Raw genomic sequence first — 22,505 nt, forward strand, 5'->3', positions numbered from 1 at the left:
TCAGAAGAGAAATCGGCTCCTTGAACTCCTTGGACACGCGACAGACAACGCCAAGCGATCGTAGAGCTCTTCGAGTAATTACCTGAATATGTGGAGAGAAGCTCAGTTTACTGTCGAAAGTGACGCCTAGGTCATTAACCTCTACCACACGTGGGAGTAATTCACCGTTGATGTTATAGGGAAACAAGATGTTGTCAGTCTTTCTTGTGTATGTCATTACCTTAGTTTTAGATGTATTAATGAGGAGTTTGTTGCATGAGCACCAATGCGAGAAGGACGAGATTGCTTTCTGGAGAGCGGAACAGCTGGCAGAGTTGGAAACAGATTTAAATATTTTTACATCATCGGCGTATAAAAGAAAATTACAATCATTAAATATTGTCGCGACATCATTTATAAAGATTGAGAAGAGAAGTGGCCCGAGAACTGAGCCCTGAGGGACACCACTGGTGACCTCATAGGAAAGAGAAGACTGTCCATTTACATGCACGAAACATGACCTATCACATAGATAATTGCATATAAGAGATATCAGGGATGGTTGTATATCAAGCTCAGATAGTTTTTTGGCTAAGAGCTCGTGGCAGACGACATCAAAAGCCTTGCTTAAATCAAAGTAGACTACATCAAGTTGACCTCTCCCTTGCACAGCTTCCGAAGCATGCAGCATGAAGTTGACGAGATTGGAATAATAATAATAATAATAATAATAATAATAATAATAATAATAATAATAATAATAATAATAATAATAATAATAATAATAATAATAATAATAATAAAACCCTGTTAAAAGACAAATAAAAAATGAGTACATCAGGCGGATTCGCGCCAACACGCCTTGTTTCCGAAGATATCTGCATAAAATAAGTATTTCACATTACAATTGCAAATTCGGAGAGAGATCAATGAATTAAGAATTCAACAAACACAGAGAATGCTAAAACGTGCTCGCACAATCTGCGTGAAAGAGAAGCAAAATAATGAGACAAGCTAGCGTGCATTATGTTGAGGATCGGCCCTGGCGAAAAGGTGAATGAATAAATGAATAAAAGAATAAATAGACATGCTGAGGGCTCTGTTCCCTTATGCTTCCGCTAGGTTGTACGCAGCTCTGGTTAGTGTCGTCTTTTTGGTTTTGTTTTGAATGCGCTGTTTTGAAACTGTTATTTCTGTTTGCGCTGAATACTCATTATCATCCAATGCGCCTTAAATTTGTGGGAGAGTGCTTGTGTTGTTGATGCCCCATGGTGCCGCCTTACATTGTAAGGGCCGAGGACTTGTGAAGTTGTGCACACAGCCCTTTTTTTCGGTCCTCGGTCCCCATTCGAATTGGGAAAATAAACAAAATGAAATGAAGTATAAAACAGTACGAATAAGCTCAGAGGTGGTATTTGTTTATTCTGATTGTATGTAATCTGAAGACACACAAAGGAGAGTGCAAGATGTAAAAATCTGAACAGTCAAGGCCTTTTTTTCAGAAAGGCAGTACTGCGCAGTGGAGAGAAAGAATGATGAAAAGAAAACTGTAAGCGCGGATCGATTGGCATGCTCTGGCGTCTGCGGAATTACTGAAATATTATATAAGGTACACTCTTAATCTGGTTCCATATAAGTTCCAGTTAACAAGGGTGATCCATATATTTTATGTGGATCCAAACGAAAGAATAACTGGAACGAAGCATATAGGTGGATCTTATCTGGAACCGCCAGCTTGTTTTGTTTATGTTCGTGGTTTTTATCTGGAACCGAAGAAATGGGGTCATGCGATGTCGGCGGTTCCAGTTACTGTTCCACTTATGTCCCAGTAAACGGTTGGGGAGAGTGCGTTTGTGTATTTTTTGCTCGTGTCTTGTTCCACATAAATCGTGCATGGCAGTGAAATATGCTCTCTTTCATGCATCAACTGGAACAATGAACCATATATATTAGGTGCTTCTTGACCCAAAATGCACGTGCGCGTTTAATATACACGCGCACACCGCACATAAAATTTAATGAACTTCGCCGACATCTATGAAACTGCCTTGCAGCAGTTAACGTTCATAATACGGCTAAGCTGTAGTTTTAGTGATGTCCTTTGACAGAAAACGAAATCCCACTTTTTTGTCAACGCCGTACAAAGCATTAAAAATGTCGAGAGGAGGATATCTTAGGCAAAAGAAGAAATTGCAGGAACCCATTTCCAGGTGTTCTGCGGCACCCAAACCACTTTCGTGAACATCGTGTTTTTCTAATTTGGGGCGTCAAGTATACAAAATCACCAGTGACTTCAATTTGAGAAGGACTAAACGTCTTCCCTTTCCCCGTCTGCCGTTCGGGCAAAGCCATAGCTGCTATAGCGCTGAAGAATTCGTGGTGCTTTTGTGAACATCTTCATTACGAAATACTTATTGAGGCCATTACATTTTATGCATTTGGTTTACAAAGTTTCGCAGAAACGGCAGTTTTTGTTCAACACTCAGTCATCATCTCGCTGTGGTGTAGTACGCGCTCAATGGTACTTAGTCCACGTTACTTATGTTGTGATGGGGTACATATATAATGGTAACCGACTGCGTCACATTTTACACCGCACACATCATGCTACGCATGCAGTTATATGCTAAGAAGTTCGTTTTTGTATTTTGTCTCGTCCCGGCTATTAATTTTCACAAGCAAAAACGAAAGCCTCTTTGCAGGAGGAGAACGACACAGAACCCGGAGAGCTAAATCTACCCCGCGGCATCTGCCTTACATTCTATATATTTATACTGAAACGTCATTCTTATTTCAAATTATGCATTGCAGTATCGCGAGAATTCGCAGTGTTACCCTAATGTTGTTACTTGCCATAGTAATTCAAGTACACCGAATGACCTGCCTTCTCCTCCTGGTCCTCCCGTTGCTCTTTTCCTGCACTATTGGTGTTCATGAAGACAAACTGCTGGAAAACGGGAAGGTGTATTATTACTCGCTTATTAGCGAGTAATCCCATTGGATTCACTATACGGAAGTAGTTTTCTATAACGTGGATATCAAAGAGCGTCGCAGTATATATTTTTGGTATTGGAAAGACTTGTTGTCAAGAGAACACAGTCAATAAAGAAGCGTCGTTTTGTTTTCACTGCAAAGAACGAAATAAAGCTGTCATCGAAGTTTATGCACACATACCGCACGCGCTTACGGCCCGCGGCGAGAAACAACTTTAGCCCAACTAACGTGTTAAATTGGCTAATATCTGAGCTCTTTGTTCCAGCCTCAGAGCCGCGTAGACGTCCGCTTAGAGGCCTACTCCCATTTTCCGAAGCAAATATAAGCGATCACGGGTGCCGAGCTTGTGATCTCTTCCGCGGACTGGTCACTGGCCACGGCGTGCATCGCCCAAGGCACGGAGGAAGAAAAAGTTGGCCGAAACCATTACGAAACGACCGCCACTTCAATGCGGCATGCCGTGCGCATGCGTTGACAGCCGCAAGGCAGCGCCGCTTGCGTTGATGCATGGTATAGTGGGACGGCAACGGGTACAACGACGATGAGGGAAAAACGGGACTGCGTGAACACTTTTAACGACAGCAGCGCCCCTACGTCTCAACGTTTTTGCAAGCTAGTTTTTGTTCGTCTGCATGCAGCGCCACCAGTGGCCTTCTATAGCGGTGTTCTTCATTGCTCGCGTTATGCGCCTGATGTACTAAATCAACTGTCGGTCAGACTGGCGGGAACGGTTACCAGTTTGGTTGTGGCGTGAAACTGCGGATTTCTTCATGTCCTCGGGCTGTATTTACTGTTCGACGAAGTGAAGTTTTGCCGGGAGGCGCAAAAAAGGTCAGTGCTGCTTATTTATGTTCTGGTAACGGTTGTTGTTCATTGACTTGTTCATCACTGCGTCCGATAAACGTGCCGCTCCGCTGCCTGTTCGATGCGAGAAACGTTTGACTGCATACGTTAGCTTGTGCTATTTAGAAAGTGGCTGGTGCGCGCATTTCTCGAGTCTGCATGTCCCCTTATGGTGTGGTGTTGCTTAGTTGTATATTGACGGTTTCTGTACCTGTCAGCAGTGCTGAATCTTCTCGAGTTAGTCGCACGCTATTGTCTCGCGCGCACACACTGCACGGCTTGTTTGTCGGAGCGTCTGTCTTTTAGCCTTATCGGTATTTTCAAACTTCCGTGTTAATTGCGTTGTGTTGGTCTTCTGAGAGCCATACAATTACTGTGCTAATCACGCTATTCCGCCTAATGTTGATGTGCGTTCAAGACGTTGGCGGCAGCACTGCTTACGTTTATCTGTGCTGTGTGTGTAGTTGTTCCCCGTTTCTTCCAATGCCTTCGATGAATTCAGATGGTCTATTTACACTAGTCAATTTTAGTTGGCTCCCTGACGTGTAGTGAAATGCAAGGGAAAGTGGTTGTCTGAGCAGCAGCGTAGTAACAAAGCGTTCCTTTTGTGGAGGGGAAGTCAGGTGGAAACACGCAGAAAGTGTGGAGCCGTTTCTATGCTGTCAATGTCAGTGGTAACCTGAGACCTCAGAATAATTACCCATAAAGCTCACGTCTGGACTATTAGAAGTTTTAACGTCACAAAGTAAGTTTAAAAATAATTAATTCCTGCTATTTTATGCTATCAATGTAGCTAGAGAGTTGGAATAATTTTCGAAACGTTCAGGTGCAAAGTGGTTGAATCATGATGTGCACCAAACATTAATCCATTTTTGTTCTCTTTTGAACGTAGAAATTATACTGCAAAAGCAGATTGCTACATTCTGTATTCATACTCTATGACCTGTTCAGAAACAGTCTGTGGCTGACTGTGGAGACATTTGGCCCTCCACTGATAGGTTGTGACAAATGTTTTTGTTTCTCTGCAAAAAAAAAAAATGAAAACAAATTATTTCCATTCTTTACATGCTCCTGCGAAGTCATGGCTGTGGCATTTACTGGCTGAAGACATCTTCGGCATGCTGAAGGATCGTCGGGGAGAGTGCGGCGGATTATGAATGCCCTGTGGAGCTCAAAAGCCACAAAAGAGTACCTTTTGAGTCGTGCATATTGTGCAGATATTCACCAGTTCGCATAGACCAAGGACAGGTGAGCTTAAAGTATGTTCAAATATTTTTATATCTCAAATTGTTTAGCAAGAAAAGATTACCAGGGCTTCCGCTGTAAAAAAGACATTCGACTTTCGTGGAACGAATCGGACATTGTTCAATATTTTCTCGTGCTCCCTGGTAAAGCAAGGCATAAATTTATTCTCTGATATTTTTGTACTGTTTATTTTCTAGGCAATAGGGTGAAGATAGACCTAAAACAGCTGTGCAAGGAATGCATATGGCCATTTTAATTGTATTTGGACCCCTTCTTGGAAGTGTATCATCAGAAGGCAACACATTAAAGCTCTTGCACGGGATTAAATCATTGCATTCTACAAGTAAGTACGCACTGCCATTTTTGGGTCTTTCATGGCGGGTTTTTAGATAGTTTCTTTGTAACTAATGGTTTGAAACTTGAACTTCTTTTCAGTGACAGCTTGGCCTGTGGCTCAAGGTGACAGTAGGAGCTTTTCGGAACACGTTAGCGAAACTTTCCTGGAAGTGCACTTTGAGACGTCCCTGGCAGAAACACCCGGGTCATAATTTTGGTTGGGTAAGCTGGCATTTTGTTTTTGCGGGACTCAATTTCTGGGCCTGTTCATCCTAATAAAATCTCACTTAGCAAGTTATCGTAAACGCCAATATTGGCCATTGTGTTCACATTCCGCCTATTACGGATGCTCCAACAGTGGCAAAAAAACACTTTTGTATTTAAGTTTTGTAAATATTTAGCTTTTACAACTTGAGAGTTGTTGCTGTGATTTGCCAGCACCACGGACACGCCCAACGGGCACTGGCAACTGACGATTTAAATTTCCCGCTTTTAATACGCCCGTAGCACCAATAATACTCCCAAATACAGCCGTAGCATGAGTAATGCTTGCATTGGATTTTGACAGGTGGTTAAATAAGGGGTAATTTTTTAAGGGAATTGTTTAGAGCACAGAAAGTGTCGTCTGCAAGAAAATGTGCTATAGTTGTGATTTATAAGAAAATTGTGCAACAGCCTAGTTCAGCATTAGTCAGCTCAACTTCTGCCTCATACCACTACGAACCATGGAGGTAATACATATCGAGAGGGAAATATTTTAGGTGGAACTAATTCCCCCAAAAATTTCTGCCACAGTGCGATATTTATGATTTCCTATGACTGGCCATTTATTTCTTTGCGGTAGAAACATCGTTTAGCTGTAAGTTATATTAAGCCAGCCTCACTACAGCATTCTAGGGAGCACATTATACAGTACAGAGAACATTTTTTGCAGAGAGAAGGTGTGTAAAATATAATGCCGAAAGGTGATTAAAGTAATTATTATTCGATTTATTTAATAAACGAAACCTCTCAAGGATAAAAAACCTTATATTCAGGATACCGAGGCAGCAAGGTGGGATACTTTCCAGAATCAGGGCAATTTCATTGATTGTCTGTGGTGATATTGTTTAGCGCACTTCCACCTTTAGCAGCACTCCCAGAAAAAAACGCAAGAAATCACTGATTTTAAATCAATTACTGTGTTATGAAAGGGCCTAAGCAACTCACTCATTTAAAGCAACCATGTAACAAAATATTCTTGTTTCCTTGAAGGTACATGAGGTGAGCAGTAAGTCTTCTCGAGGCCCGGTTATTCTGAGAGAAGGGACTGGCGCCATCAATATTGCCCGCAAGAAACACATCACAGATTCGCCGCCTGCGTTGTCACTTCAGGATGTGGTCGTCCTCTTCGCCGCATATCTCATCTTTTTCATCGTGTCATCATGTTCTTATGGTTGTGTGCCTTTGAAGAGTTCTTGGGACTTTTGCAGGGAGTTCTTGGAAAGCATGAGAAATTTGACAGTGGCCTGGTGTCATTTAAGTTGGAGTCTTTGTTGAAATACTTGAAGTGTTCAGCTCTACTTGGGATTTTAAATTATTGGTAGAGGTTAAAGTATCTCTTGAAAGGCATGAAGGAGGTCAGATGAAAGGCCTGAAGGGTGTGAAATCAGATGAAGAGGTTTAAGTTACTGGCACATGCAAGTTTCATGTCAACTGAACACTGAAGTCGTGCCTTATTTTTCATCATTGGCACAATGCGCAGGCTGTCTTTGAATCTATAGTGGGTGTTAATGTAGTTCATGGCACCGCATTGTAACGTCCTATTATTCAAGTGTAGCTCATGAGATTTTTTTTCGTGGCAGTGCTGCTGCTGATGCAAAAGTGACAGTGCTTATTTACGCAGATAGCTTGCGCCTTCATTGATAAATTTTAGTACTGTAAGTGAGCTGACACCCATGCCGTAGAAGAATTTAAAATGTGCTTATTTGGCTTGAACAAGTATTCTCCTTTGAACAAAGTTGCATTTCTTGCTTGGCGGAAGCAGGGATTTGGTCACAATTACACTGACAGCAAGACGGGAGGGTTTTTATAGCACGCAACTGTGAATTTTACCTAAGGTAAAACGTTGAGGCTGGAAAAAATGCTTTCAAGTCTGCTTTGTAAAACTGGTCCCCTGTATGATTCAACGCTGGCTTGTTTGCTTCTTAAGGATGTCTGACTTGTTCCCGCTTAAATTGATGACGTATATAATTAGACTGCTTGTTAAATTTTAATATGTGTAACATGCTTCCAGATACCTGGTTTGCAAAATTTTATAAGATTCACGCTGGCTTTTGTGAGATTTCTCGGAATGAATTATTTTAAACTACAAATTGTTTGGGCAAGTAACGTGCCTTAAGTCAAAGGCCTTTTCAGGACGCTCATAAAGTCTATTTTGCCTACAAATAGCTTGATGTTACACTAACGTCTGGTGTCAGGAAACTACTATCTTTAATAATCATGTTTTAATTGTGGCATACTGCCGCATGTGACCTCTCGTGTCAAAATGTTTTATCGTTAATCTTGGCTCGAGCTTTGTTTTCCTAAACTCTTGCACTGCACTGTTGTAGGTTTCTGATAATACAACCGTGTATGGCTTGTGTTTAGGCCTTTCCCTACAATTTAATAGCAAACTGCATTTTCCCAAACAGTTATGCGTAAACACAGTATGACAAGCGCAATGAGTAATTCCGCCTTTGAATTACCTTGGTTTATCTGATAAGACAGCATATTTGATGCTCACTGTTGTATAATGTCTGTGTCAGTGCCGCGGTAGACGCACACGTCTATTTATTTATGAAGCAGTCGACCCTAATACCGTCTTTATTAACCATGTTTTTGAGTAAAACTGAATATGTGAAAATGCCACTTGGAGCCTAGTGTTATCGTTATGGTATTTATTCCTTGTACGTTGGTCATTTTCTGTGCAATTTAAAATAGACAGCTATTAAAATCTGAAATGTATAAATACTAACACCCAATAAAGTTGTATAGTATGTTGAAAAGCAGTGTATGAGTCATAATAGTTTGTTTCGTGCGTATTTTAATGCAAGTGCATTGTTTCTTTTATATGCAGCTGAAACCCAGCACAGGATTCTGCGGGTGAAGCCAAAGAGGGTGTGCCGCTCTAGGTGCCTCAGACCAACTTTTATATAGAACTGTGCTCCGATAGGCAACTGTTGGGAACTGTCAGGGACCACACTGCTGCGGTGGTTTCTGCTTTCCAATTGTTGGTATCACTGCGGGTCATATATCAAGGCTGTGTTAAAATGGTGCTTGCGGTTTCCTGCTGATACCAATGCATCCGCCAGCCTGGCATATGACCTCGGTGTATACCGACAGGAAAGCAGAAATTTTGGAAAAGTGGAGTCCCAGGACAGCTTCCCAATGCCTATAGGAACACCGTTTTATATAAACAGCTGGTCTGAAGGTACCTGGAACGGCGCACCGGATAAATTCCATAATCATTTTACATGGATCAATGTTCCAGTAACTTAAACTACCCTTTTATTTGGAACAGTGATCCGCATACTTTTATTTGGAACACCGATCCACATAATTTAGTTGCAAAAATATGTGGTGCACTGTTTCACTTAATTTTCAAGATATGTGGAACACGGTTCCAATTATATAACTGGAACTTTTTTGCAAAAAAGTTCCAGTTACTAAGTGGATCTTACGTGGAACCAGATTAAGAGTGTACTTACGATATCTAATACAAACTTTACGAATATAACGAAGGGATTTCGACAGAAAGTATGAGAAAGCAGTGTGGAGAGTTAGCGCCTGTCATTTCAAAAATAACTTTGTGTGACTGTCTGCGCAGCTAAGCTACCAGAAGTAAGTAAATATGAATATTGCAAGGTGTTTAAGAACGCCCGGTTATTAGCGGAATAGGCAACTTTTGCTAGCACTTCATTTAATATCCAGCCGATAGCTGCGATTTCGAATTCTCAGTTGGGCCCTAAACGTTTTATTTGCAATTGTCAAAAACTGTAACTTAAAAACATAAAAGCTTAGGTTCAATGTAGTCCCGAAATATCCTTCGCCGATACATGGATGCACAAAAAACGAAACAAAGTAATGTATTCGCATTCACCTCCTTCAAGAATTTTCTTAAAGAGATGAGTATTAGTTGGGAAATTGTAAATCAAAACCGCGAATTGTCACCATACCGCGTTTCCTCCTCTTTTCACTATTTTCCTAGCTATTGACGGCGCGCGAGCGTGCCCTCCCATGATGCTTCGCTCCACAGAGGTGACGTCTCGAACCATTTCTAATCTTGCGCTCCGCTGACTGCACCTTGCGGTGGTTGCTATCGGCGGCGCGCCAAAAAGACGGTTTTAAGTGGTTAAGAACTCGTGATCATGAATGCACTGGTTACGAATGCATAATCAGCCACACTAGGAGGAACGTGCGTGCAGGGCCGGATTAAAGGGGGGGCTACGGGGGCGGCAGCCCCGGGCCCCCCGCTGTCAGGGGCCCCGCTTGATCATATGACAAAAAAAAATATATCGTGAGTGTGCTCGCTGCCCGCATTGAAAGTTGAAGGTGGGAGCTTCAACCTCACCTCCACACTGAAGCTGACTAACTCGGGACACTGGGGAGGAGTGGGTGGCCCCTCACGTTATGGTTGACAACCTTCGAGTCCATTTCAATTTAATTTAGTTATTCCTACTCCTCTTCCTTGTTTTCCCGACGTTTATGCGAAAACGTCTTGGACCAAAAGTCGTGGGTACACAGCTTGACCGGGCCTAAGAAGCCACATAACAAAGGCCCCAAGCTCGGCTTTGGTATTTTTCGGCACAGGTCGTTTTGGTAGTCTTTTCGGTACACGAACATCCAAGTACGCGGGCGTTTCGGCGCGCGCACGTTTCGGTATAAGAAAGGTTCAGGCATGCGAATAATGAAATAATGTCGAAGGACATTGTAAATTGGTTAATCCTGAGGGACGTTATATGTAATTATTGACAACTTAAGCAGTGGCCTACGGGCTCATACACAGTTTCTGCCAGAAATTTCAATGTATAGCGCTTGACAAGGAAGTTCATTCAATAACGACCCGTTCAATAAAGCTAGTGGATTAGTTGAATCGCATAAGCGTGATTGATATCGACTCGATATTTCTCACTGAATGGACAGCGTATATATGGTTATTTAAATGTTGAAAGGTTGTGTAGACCACTCGGGGGATCGTTCGGCTTCAGCCCGCGCCTATGTGCTGTAGCCTCTGCAGGCTGTCTGAGCAACAAGCATTGCGGAAGCTACATGTCCGCGCGACTCCGTGTGGACGCAGAGGCCGCCGGGCCAGCCCGACCCTAGCGGCTCCCTTCGAGCTGGGGAATCAGCAGGCCTAGGCGGTGTGAAGAGCTCGGGTGTGGACCCAAAACAAAGCAACAACAACGTCTGTTTTCTTTCGGGATGGCGAAAGCTGTGTCCACTTAAAAACGCATCCTGCGTGCGGCCCCTTCGATGCCGTCTTATAAACGGACCTCCGGCGCAACTCGGGGACGGTAAGCTGTTTGTCCCCGTGTGCGCTTTTCGCTTTGGGGTGAGCCGGCGAACGGCGCGGACCCAAGGGCGGCCCGCAGACCTGGTCCCGCTTGGGCGCGGCGGCAGGAGGAGAGGAACCCCTGAAGCAGCGCGGGAAAAACAGTGGACGCGGCAGACGTGTTGAGGACTCGAAAACTAGAGGTCCACCAATACTCGCCTCCGTCGTAGACCCCGAATCTAGACGAGAAGCTTCAGCGTGTTTCCACTGCCAGTTAGACCGAACAACGACCAGTACGATCGACAACGAACTACTGACTGCGGGAACTGTTGCGCGGCACCGATGGAGCAGCAGCGCGGGGTTGAGCAGAGACATTATAGCCCTATTAAACTGTTGTCTGATGCCACCTCTCGTGCTCACCTGTCGCTCTCCAACCCAAAGTGGACCCGTTAATGTGTAACGGCTTGCCGACTAGCAAGACCATTACAGCTGCGCAACAGGAGTTTATCGCCGCTGAAAGTTCGATGGTCATACGCAAACCACGAAGCGGACCGCTCCCCAGCCCAAAAAGCGACATTTCTCTGCATAATAGTAGACATCAAGCCAAGAAATTAGTTTCCGGAAAGCGTAAAATTATGTATAATTTATCACTGATCAGAGAGCATAACATGGGGTTCGAAAATTTTCGCAATATTAAAGCGGAATAATTATCATAATCATCGTCATCATAATAATCATCATCATCAATAGGGCCCCAAGGACGCAGTAGCCCCGGGCCCCAAAGTTTCCTAATCCGGCACTGCGTGCGTGTCTGAATTGTTCTCTTCCGCGCAGCGCGCAGTGTTTGTCCGAAAAAGCACTGTTTCACATGTGGCCCCGCCGGTGCTAGGTCTTGTTTTGCGGTGGGGCGGCAATTCCTGCCGGCGGCATGCCAAAAAGACCTTTTGAAGCGGCAGAGAGAACGCTTGAGCGAAAAGCGCCTGTTCGGACCGCTTTATCAGTCGCTATTAATGGCCTTCCTGGGAAGGCACAGAGTAAACCAGGGGCGCACTCATGCAGGCTGCAGCGTGTTTTGTGAAGCTGCACCCATGTCCTGTAACGAGAAGCGTGGTAATCGACTAAAAACTGTAACTACAGACGAACACGGCAGCGTGTAAGCGTGCTGCAGGAAGTGCTAATTAACCAAAGGTGCCGCCGCAACCCGCCGACGCTGAGCAGACGACGCTTCTCTTCGCCGAAAGTGCGAGAATAAAGCCGTCCAATAACAAGATCAATGCTTCGTGACGCATGTGGGAGAATCGATGACGTACATGCGTCAAAATGACGAGGTTCAAAAACACGCAGGAAATGGTGGGAAAGGGGCGGCAAACTTTGCGACAAGGGTTTGAGCTTTCCGCTGGTTGTAAAAAAGTTACACTTTGCACAGATGACGCTGACCACCCAACTTATAACGACTGCCCTTGCTCATTCAGTGGGCTCAAAAAGCCTTTCAGAATCCCTTTAAATTTACAGCATTCTATTCTGTGAACCCTGAAAGCAGTCATTATTGTGTGAATTTCGCCTACTATTAGGCACGCATATTTGATATGTGAAGGTCTATTGCACTACATATCCGTGGTTTTGAACTGCGAGTTTTAGAAAGCCTTCGCAAACCTAACTACAATAACAATAGCAGCAACAATGACGACGAGAAAACGGCATCAAGAGCAACATTTGAAGCAGATGCTGATTTTCTTTGTGGCTGATGAGACATCACTCCGTAAACACTAAAATGTCTGTGAATGGCAATTTTCGCAATTATGTGAAAAAATATGTGTCCAAGACAAAATTTTGCAGTTACAACTATTACACTTCACGTTTTTGAGTGCAGCGAGGTAAATTTCCCCCGCATTTGGCCAGGGCACATTGCCTACAAACTCTTACCTTTGCTCTGCAACGTATGTTCTACGTTGTGCTGGGCGAATACTACCAGCAATAAAGCTCTCCAGCTCCAAATGTGGATATGCAGAACGTGAGCCGGGGTGAATTACGCAATTCAGCGCTTGTCGACCGCGAAAAAAACGGCGGTGTTCGCGATGAGGGGCCAACGGCATGATAACCTGTTCATGAGACGCCGAAGGAAAAGTATCAACACTGGATAAGTGACCTTGGGTACAAAATTCAACGTGGGTTTTGGGGATCCTCTAACGGTATTGGGGATCCTCAGCGAGAACGTTCCACGATTCCTAGAAATCTGCCCATGCCTAAGCCTTGGCCCGAGAACAAAGCGAGGAAGCGGGGTCTTCGAAGAGTAAAGGGAACGGGCACCAAGAAGCTGAAAGAGCCGGGATAATCAGGAGTCAATGCACAACGCGCTGGCGTTTCGGGGAAGTGATTACACAATTGCTGTATATATCCCAACAGTGTTGGTCAGCGCACGCCATGAGAGACAGATCAAGCGCCGTTGGCGGTGGCAACGATCAATCGAGACACCCATCAGGAAGAGCGCTGTAGCGAGCAGCACCTTCCCCCGTCATGCGCTGTAAGCCCCGGGCTTTGCGAGAGGCCCAGCGCGCTTGCCCATAGCCTGCATCGTGTATTCATGGTATGGTAATGAACACGCATCCCACTCTTCTGCGCCGGCAGAACAGTGCTGCGTGTACGCTTGCAAGGGCTGAGGACGGGAAAACACATAAATCTGAGTATAGCGAGGAAGCATAACAAGAACAAAATCGGACAAAAGGAGTACTCGTGCTAAGACCGGATTCACGAGGCCTTGATCGATTGTTTTTCCCGCGAACAGGTTAGGCGAGCAGAACCAGCACAATGCCCGGATTTAATGCTGATCTGTAAACTCCGCGCGGAGGGCGCGATGCTCCAAATTATTAGAAGCGAGAAAGCCCCGCGCGATTCTTTTACTCCCGCGTTCAGCTGGGGAAGAGAAAAGGGCACGGAAAAGAAAGTGACGAGGTTTCCCCGAGCTCTTGCAGGAATAGCGCGGCGGCGTCTTATACACTGAGCGCAGGAAGAGCTAGTGCAGCTCCCTAGAGTACGCCGGTTCGCTCTCCAAAAGAGAGTCGCTCGCCAAAACAGCCGGCAGCAAAGATAATAATCAGAGCAAAGACAACAGGGCGACTCAGAAGGCGAGAAAAGAGAGGGGACGTTGCAAAGCCTGGCAACGTGACTTCATCGCAAAAGCTGCGGACGATTAAGAGAAGCGCGCGAAAGGCGCTTATAGGTCGAAAGGCTCGAGGAGACTGGGCGGCGCCATCCAGGAGGCAGAACTGCTATTTATTCGCCTTCTTGTCCAAACACACAGCTCAACGAGAGTAAACAGACACTACGCCATAGGCGAGCGCGCTGGGCTAATCAGGTCTGAACTACGGCCAAAACGTAATAAACGGGGCAGCTTATTTAAGTTGCTTTTGGGAGGCCGGTGACGCCTGTTGAAAGCTCAACGATGCATGCCCTACGAGGCGACAGAACGATGAAAAGTAAAAAAAGGGAGCACAGGAATGCCGGCGTTCCCTAATTGCTATCAAGCGGCATTGATTATGGAGACGCGCCGATTTAAGCAAGAAAACAACGCTCGTGGCAAACTTGTTCACCGCAGCTCCGGACACGCTCAAGTGAATCCTGTGTCGCTTCTCGCTGCGTCGCTGCACCGCGAGCGAGCGAGGCGCACGCGTTGTCACCCGGCCGTTCGCGCGATGGAAGGGCCCAGGAATAATCTGCAGATCGCTCGTCAGCCTTCGGCATTTTCGGACGCCGCGCATACGCGTCGCGTACATGGCCGACTCGTTAATAGGGCCAGCAGGCGCTGCACAGCACACTGTTCTCGGCCGTTGCACACCAGTTTTTCGTCCCTTGTTTCATCCTTTTTTTTAACGCGAAAGTGTTTTATTCCGGCACACACAGACATTTCCCTCACGTCATATCCGTCACGAAAGTGACGCCAGTAGAACGAAGCAAGCGGCTTGTATGGGGTGCACCCCAGCGCACAGATCTTCTTGCGGGGAAGCAACCTTTAATACTAAGAGTGCGTTATACTTAGGGTTGTGGTTTTCGGGTTTTATATTTTAACAGGAAAATGTTTTATGCCGGGATACACCAAGATTTCACTGACGTCATGTACTTCACGGAAATGACGCCAGTACACGTTTGCCGAAGCGACCCACCAGCATGACGTCGCTCACCAAGCCCACCCACAAGGCAGCCGCCGATCCGCAAATCATGCTCAGCTGCAGATTTCGCTGCACATTTCACTTTCGCGCTTTACCGATTCCTATGACAGAAGAATCAACCACAGCTTTTTAAGGTTTTCTTCACCCACACCTCCCTCTAGTCTCACAACCACAGCGCTGTAGCTTCTAGTATGACCTGACGCCGCGGCAGCAACGCAAGATTACACTAAGAAACACTACATTGGTTAGCGATAAAAAAGGGAAAAACCCAATAAACAGAAGCAGCGAATGGAACCAATACATTAGACGGCAGAGAAAGTGAGCCAGGCGCGTTGTCCAAAGACAGGGTGATTACAGTCTGTTTCCACCCTTCCCTTCTAGCATCAGCGTAGTTTCGCGCCCCCTTTAAATAAAAGTTTAACAAGAGTATGAATGTTTTGTTTTTCTAGCCACAGGAAACTTTCGCGCTTGTTTGCGAGCCATGCCAAGCAAAAATGGGACACCTCTCAGGGGTCCACCACGGCACACTCGTTGAAGAGTGGCCTGCCTAGACTTTGGCGCCAGTTTTCCCTCTAGTACAAATTAGTATGAAACTCCATGAAGTACACGTGGAAGAATCGACATTTGGGCGAGTTAGTACTGGGTAAACATCTTGATAGGGTCGCACAAAATACAAATACACGAGGGAAGTACACAGGATGGCGCTGACGTGTCTTTGTAGTTACGTGACTTTATAGTTACATGGAGTGATTTTATTGTTTTAGGTAGGCGTGTTTTATAGTTACAGATTAATCGCCTAGATTGTGTATAGACAGATATATGCCAAGAAAGCACATCTTCGTGCTTGTTTCTCTCAAGAAAAAACTCAAAATTCATCCTCTGAGCATCACTAAAATGATTTTTTTTATGCACACTCCATTTAAGGTTTTTTTTTATACAGTTCCACGTTCCTTCCATTCCAAGAACGATTATTCGAGCGAACAATCGAGAAATGTGCCCTTGGGGCAGAGTCACAAAATTTTGGAGGCCTCACTCGTTACCTAGACATAATAAGCGAAGTTTACATCTCTTAATATACTATTTGTGCCTTGTTAAGCTCAGTGCTTCCTTGAGAGAATACTTTTCGATCGTCTCGAATAACGTCACTACTGTCATAAGACATTTAGACAAATCCTCCCCCCCCCCCCCCCCAAAAAAAAAAAAAGAATTCTGGTAGGCGAATTCTAAGCAGCTACGTACCAGGAAACGAAATAGCAATCTAACTGAAGGCGACAGCTTTAAAAAAAATAAAGGAAAGAAGGGGCAGGATGGGAAAAGAAACCCGCGTTTTCCCCCGTGCATGCACTCTGCATAACAGGCACGAAGAATTGCTCGTTTCAGTGAAAGTGTCAAAAGGCGCGCGCACTTCCATTTCATCTTCCGACCCAGCGGGACCTCCTTGACGCTTCTTTCCATTTGTTGCTTTGCGCCTTCCCAGCGCTGCAGGAAATTGCGTTGTGGCGAGGGCGAGAAAGAGCGGCATTTTTGTGGCGCGCCTCGAATCGGACTTGTTCGTTTGTTCCACCTTTTATTCGCCGTTTCGTCTCGTTGAGTGATCGCTTCTTTGTTGCGCGACAACGCTGACCAGAGAACTGGCCCCAAATGGTGCAAGGATGTGCACTCGCGGTACCCATATTTCATCGCGTGTGCTACTATAAAAAGAAAACGAATTAACGAATTGCTCTATCAAGTTAGAAAATATATACTCACGTTTGTAGGAGGCAGACAAGATTAACGCGATAGGAATAAACCGTCGGATCGGAACGGTAATGCATTTGCTGTGTCTTAGCCCAGCCCACCGGAAGCTGTTTTCTTCTCTCACAGAATGGCACGCTTTGACAGGCCACCGTCTCCCCCGGATGATAGCATAATACGAATACATAGTACAGCTTCACGTGTAGCGCGTAAACTATACTGCTTCCCGGCTATATAGCTATGGAATAAACAACTCGCGAACGACCAAAAACCGATGTTCATAAACAAACAAACACCCCACGGCTCACGGTTGAAGATTTACATGACGGGAGCGAGAAATGTTCACGGCAGAAATCTGAAATTGATAAAAAAAAACTACCCCATCATGTCATTGAATGCTTAGTAATGGACGTGTATGGTGGGCGTACTGTAAAAATTAAAGGCGAGCTCTGAAATAGGGTCCCTAGAAATATGTGCTAGTCTGCCGTCCGCCGGCCGCGAAGGGGGCTCCTCCGTGATGCATGCAGCGGCGGCGCTGCAGTCAATCGGAGCGCGGTGGCCGGCCGGCGCGATGGGCATCGGCGGACGGCGCTCTGCCGTGCCGCTGCTGCCTTCGTAGTTCTGCCCTATTTCTGGGCGGGTTCAGCCCATTTTAACTGCCCCTTCTCGAACCCTATCCGTTTCTGTCGACAAACCAGATTAGCCAAATAAGTTCGCTCTCACCAGTACGAAGAGTTTTAACCGGAGCGTGAAGTGACAGGAGTACGTTTTCGCGTATTATGAAGGATCGAGCCTTGTAAAAACCGCGAATCGTGTCGCTACGCTATTTCGATTTCGACACATACTCGGGGGCTTCGGGAACACTGCCGGCACAGCGTCGTTTTGCAGCTTGGAAACATCATGCGGGACTTCAGCTAGAAAACAACCGTTCTTTGTGAATACCCCCGCCGTTGTTAACTGATGTATTAGTCAGCGCGTGAAAATGTGTCTGTGGTGTGTCGGCGCTCCGCTTTCTTGTATGGCTCTTTGGAACCGACTTTCTTTGCAAGTTTCCCAAGATGTCCCCTGTACGTGTATGTAAATAAAGGAGCTCGAACCGGTGCCTTCTGACCTTTCGCATCGTTCATCTGGAGGCCCTTAAGCGCACGTCTTCGCGGCCCCCTGCAGTTACGTCCAGTCAACTGGGAATGTGTTAAATGTAAATGCCGAATAAAACATCAAGACGTGTGCACATGCATACGAAGTTTTATCACCTTCAGTCATCAGATACAGTGATTTCTCCATAACTCGAACTCGGATATCTCGAAATACCGCTTAAGTCGAAACCTTCTTTTGCCGTGCATATACCTGCCATAGGCGACATTTTCCACGCTTTGTCTCGAAACGACTTTTAGGGGATCACGGATATCTCGAAATGTTGACAAAGAGGACGCAATGCAACATCCGCTACAGGCAGCTGATAAGCTCTCGGTTAAAGCTTAGCTCCAATTACGCGCCGAACACCGTCGCGAACGGCAAATTTGCGCGGGGTACGCACTGTGCGCGGCCGATGTCCTGTTATCGGAGTGCTGTCCGACGCCTACATTGTTCATATAGCTGGGGAAGACGCTTCTGATCATGTGGACGACGACGTGTCTCAAGAAGTGCCAAAAACGGCAGGAACAAGAAAAACATATGCTTTGCCTGCTTTACAGCAAGATAGAATATAGCGTTGGCGACCAGCAGTTGATGCGGCATTGAGAAGCTCGAGAACACTTTTTTGGGGCCAGATGCGAAGGCGAAACAGGCGAGCATCACGCAGTTCTTTTTCCGCAATACCTAGAAAAAAATGTTTTTTTTTTCTGCAAATTATTTTGCCTGTATTCCGGAAGCGTCCCTGTGCATTGGAGCGTTTGTTACCAGCACTAGCTCTTATTCCAGTGATCTGGCCGTATACATTTTTCGCATTTCGCTTAACCCAACACTCCGCTTACCCCGAAATTTTCAAAAATTTGGGTACTATCAAACCTCTTTTGCGTGCCTGTAATTTTCGTGAATACCACGATTTGAAACATTCGCCAGCATTGTGTACATGAAACTGATTTTTAATAACACCCGGCTGCAAATCAGTAACTTCGCTTGCATTCCTCATTGCATAGGTTCTTTTTGATCACCCACACACTCGAAGGGAATTGCGAGGCGCACGCGGGGAAAGCAAAACGGGAGAATATTTGTGTTATGGCCAATCCTTATAATCGCGGCTGTTTGAAACCAAGGAGTAAAAATATTGACGTTTATTTATACTGTCATGACCATATATACCTCGCTTGATCCCCCCTCCCCCCGCACTCTGCCCAAAGTATATAGGAACAAGTTTTTGCTGGCACATTTTACTCAAACTTTCGCTTTTCTTTTTGTCAGCCTACCAGCCGTCTGCGTGCTTGTCACCGTCAATGACGTTCGGGAATGACCCGGTAGTTTCGATGTGGAACAAACGCAGCTTCTGGTGCCGCAGGGAGCTCTTTTTGAACGGGATCTCACTGTCTGAACATTGATGGTTGAACGCCAAGCTTTCTTGTGAGCGATTCCTTGTCGTCTGAGTTTTGACTTTGACTCGATTGAGCTTTCACTTTTACTCGCACGCATTTTGGACTTATGCGCCGGATTTGACATCGACCCTTCGCCGTTTGATTTCACGCAAAGAAAGCTTCGTGTTCAACCATCGTTGCGGAGTGGAGGAGTGGATACTTCTTCTGACTGCACTCCTCTCCAAATCCAAACTGCTTTGACCATGTCGGAATTGCGCATTGAGATAGACGTCGGCTTCAAAACGCGATGGAGCCAGCTTCGATTCTGACCACGGGAAGCGTTTTTTTTTTTTCCCTCTCACTTTACTCACAAACATCACTGTCGTCAGAGACAGTTGGCTTTGTTGCAGTGCTTTTTCGAGGCGACATAGGCCATCAGTGATACATGGAAAGCTTCACTTTAATAATGGTTCAAGCGGTGGTAGTGAAACGGCTACGCTGGTTGCTGCGGTTTCATCCTTCGGTCTCATTCGCGAAATTCAACGGCCGCAAAGAGGCTCCGTAGCCCAATTCGCGAAAAACTCGGGGCGTGAAACTAAAAGGTCTTATAGTGAGCTGATTGGGAGCTGATGTACCTTGTACCATTCGATTTCACCGCTCTAAGTGGCCGACAAACCCCGATGCGCGCTCGCGCTCCGCGGCAGTAGCGCGCGGCACAGGCCGGCCTGCGGCCGCTCTCACTCCGGCCGCTCGGGCGCTCCGATTGCTCGCAGCGCCCTCTGCGCAGCGCTGTGCGTGCATCAGCGGCGCGGACACGCCTTCCCATAGAGAAAGCGCGGGGACGGCAGACTAGCACAATTTCTAGGGACCCTATCTGAAATATAGGTGCCAAATCAGAGTTACTCAATATATACAGTTGCGAAACTCTGCTTCAGAATCCGGGCAGCGCTAGCTCCCCTGCTCCGTGGCAGCTGAGGGGCAAGTGGACGCGCGCGGCACCTAGTATACAAAAAGTTAACTTCGCTGAAAAATTATTATTTAAATTCTTTTGTAAAATAAAGATTGCTTTTTAAATTAGAAATGAATAATTTAGTGAAATTTACTTGTGCTTTTGCGGTTTTTCTTTTTATAACTTACGGCAGCAGCCGCAAGCGCTTGAGTACTACTTCAATGTTCCGCCGACAGACGACAGGCTAGTCAACTTGCCCCGTGCTTGCCCCGGCGCAGGAGGGCAACCGAAGACCGGCTTTCGATACATGGGACCTATGGGGAGTTTCGCAACTAGTATATATCCAGCAACTCTGGTGCCAAATAACACATGATATAAAAGAGAAGACAACCGACATGCGTACTAGCGAGTTCGTTGTCACCAGCGCAGATGCAGTGTAGTTTTCGACAACACTAATGAGCCGTCACGGCATCACGAGGGTTTTCACATTCGGAAGAAGGGCAAGGTGCCCGAGGCTTAGCCGGATCAGAAAATGTGGTGTTTCAAAGATACGTCCAGGCAAGTCGGGGGCTGGCTAAACCGTTTAGCTGACTTGCGGGCTTTTTTTTACTACGCTCTTGGAATGTCTACTTGTGACCTGGAAAGTCATCCAGCTTTCCTGCGTGTGTCTTTGTTCCCTTTGGCGCAATACGCACAAGCGACCCTTTAAAGCGAAGCTTTGTATGCATCCCAGATGGCGACCATCCTGTCCCGAAAGCGCACTGCTGAAAAGCCGACTTGACACATTGGGTTTACACAATGGGTTTGCACAAGTACATAAAAAAAAAGGAAGAAAACGCTTTATACCAGACAGAAAGAAAATGCCAAAAGCAAGTACACATTGTTAAATCACACAAAGACAGGTTGCTCACATGCATTAGTAGCCAGGTTTTAGCCAGGTGCAAATATCCACCGGCCCACCACACCCAAACCAGAACAGAGGCAGTCACGTGGCAGACAAACACCTTCCCAAGCCTTGTTTCTCTGAACAGTTGCTGTCCAGACTTTTATTCAAACCTACAGCACATGATATGGTCCTGCCATGAGCTCCAAAAAAAATACAACCGACAATAATATAAAGTCAGATATCAATACACTCAGAAGATACATATAGAACAATGGGAGACTGTTCTGCTCAGCTCCACACCGGAGCCACAACTCACAGCAGTACGGAGGGCCGAAGCCGCCGCTAGGGTCTAAGGAATCCTGCTGGCTGGTGGCTGAGGGGGGAAGACTGTTCAAGACGTCTACCTTCAGAAACAATCTCGGGCATGAAATAAATAAATTAGTCACAACTGCTGCATTTCATTCAGGCTTAAGGGGGCACTCAAGTCCTCCACATTCATATGAACAATTCGTCGTAAGAATATTTGGAATATTCTACGCTAAAGTCAAATCTGTTGTTCCAGCTATGCCTGTCGACGACTGTACACTGCTGGATTTGTAGGGTCCTCTGTCCAGCCCAAGAGGCCTAGAACGAGCGGAGGTCGGTGTGCTCTGTTTGTCAACAATGGAGTCTTGGCTAATTTGACAATCTATAAGTTAAAGAATACTTTAATCATACATTGCGTAACCTTAAACGCAAACTGGACCAATAGTAGAATGCTCGAAATTAATATGATTGCTTCCTATAATTTAAAAAAGAAGGATTGCTGGTTTTCCCGCAGAAAGCGTTGTGTTGCTGACTTTGGAAGCATTTATCTTAACGACTACGCAACCTTGCGCTTTCAAGGTTTTACTGGTCATTCAACTCACTTTACAAAATAAGTCATATAAAACTAAAGTACCTGCGTAATATAGATAGTGAAATATAAGCAGTCTAGCTTCTATCAAATTCGGAAATTAACAAAAAAATTTAGAGGCTGATAAACAAAACCATCTCCAATTTATTTCTAGCTCTATACAGGCGTTGCTCTGGCGAGATGATTATTGGTGTTCATAAGAATCAAAACGTTGTAATGTAGATGTTGCTGGGAATGTAGCACCTCTGGTGAAACCCTTTCTCGATACTGGGGTGTCGATGTATCGAGCCATCCTAAATGTTATTTAGTACCCGAGATATTCCCTTTGTGCCACAAATATTCATGCTTCAGGGGAGCGCTCACTTAAACCAAGCTGAAGAAGTATATAATCATTTCGTGTGACCGAATGTGTGGATTCCTTATGGCGGGACAAGTTCGTTTATTCGCAGCTAGCACTTGTGG

At 45.5% G+C, this 22,505-nt stretch overlaps 1 long non-coding RNA gene across 1 annotated transcript; it reads left to right on the plus strand.

Moving 5' to 3' along the window:
- The first annotated feature begins 5,265 nt into the window (after positions 1-5,265).
- Positions 5,266-8,404, plus strand: LOC144173040 (uncharacterized). The gene is made up of 3 exons (XR_013323148.1): positions 5,266-5,404; positions 5,497-5,619; positions 6,652-8,404. It is a non-coding gene; the product is annotated as an uncharacterized LOC144173040 (long non-coding RNA).
- The last annotated feature ends 14,101 nt before the right edge of the window (positions 8,405-22,505 follow it).

The sequence above is a fragment of the Haemaphysalis longicornis genome, unplaced genomic scaffold (genome assembly GCF_048455015.1).
Source record: "Haemaphysalis longicornis isolate Haplotype H1 unplaced genomic scaffold, Haemaphysalis longicornis Haplotype H1 scaffold_1, whole genome shotgun sequence".
Taxonomy (NCBI): domain Eukaryota; kingdom Metazoa; phylum Arthropoda; class Arachnida; order Ixodida; family Ixodidae; genus Haemaphysalis; species Haemaphysalis longicornis.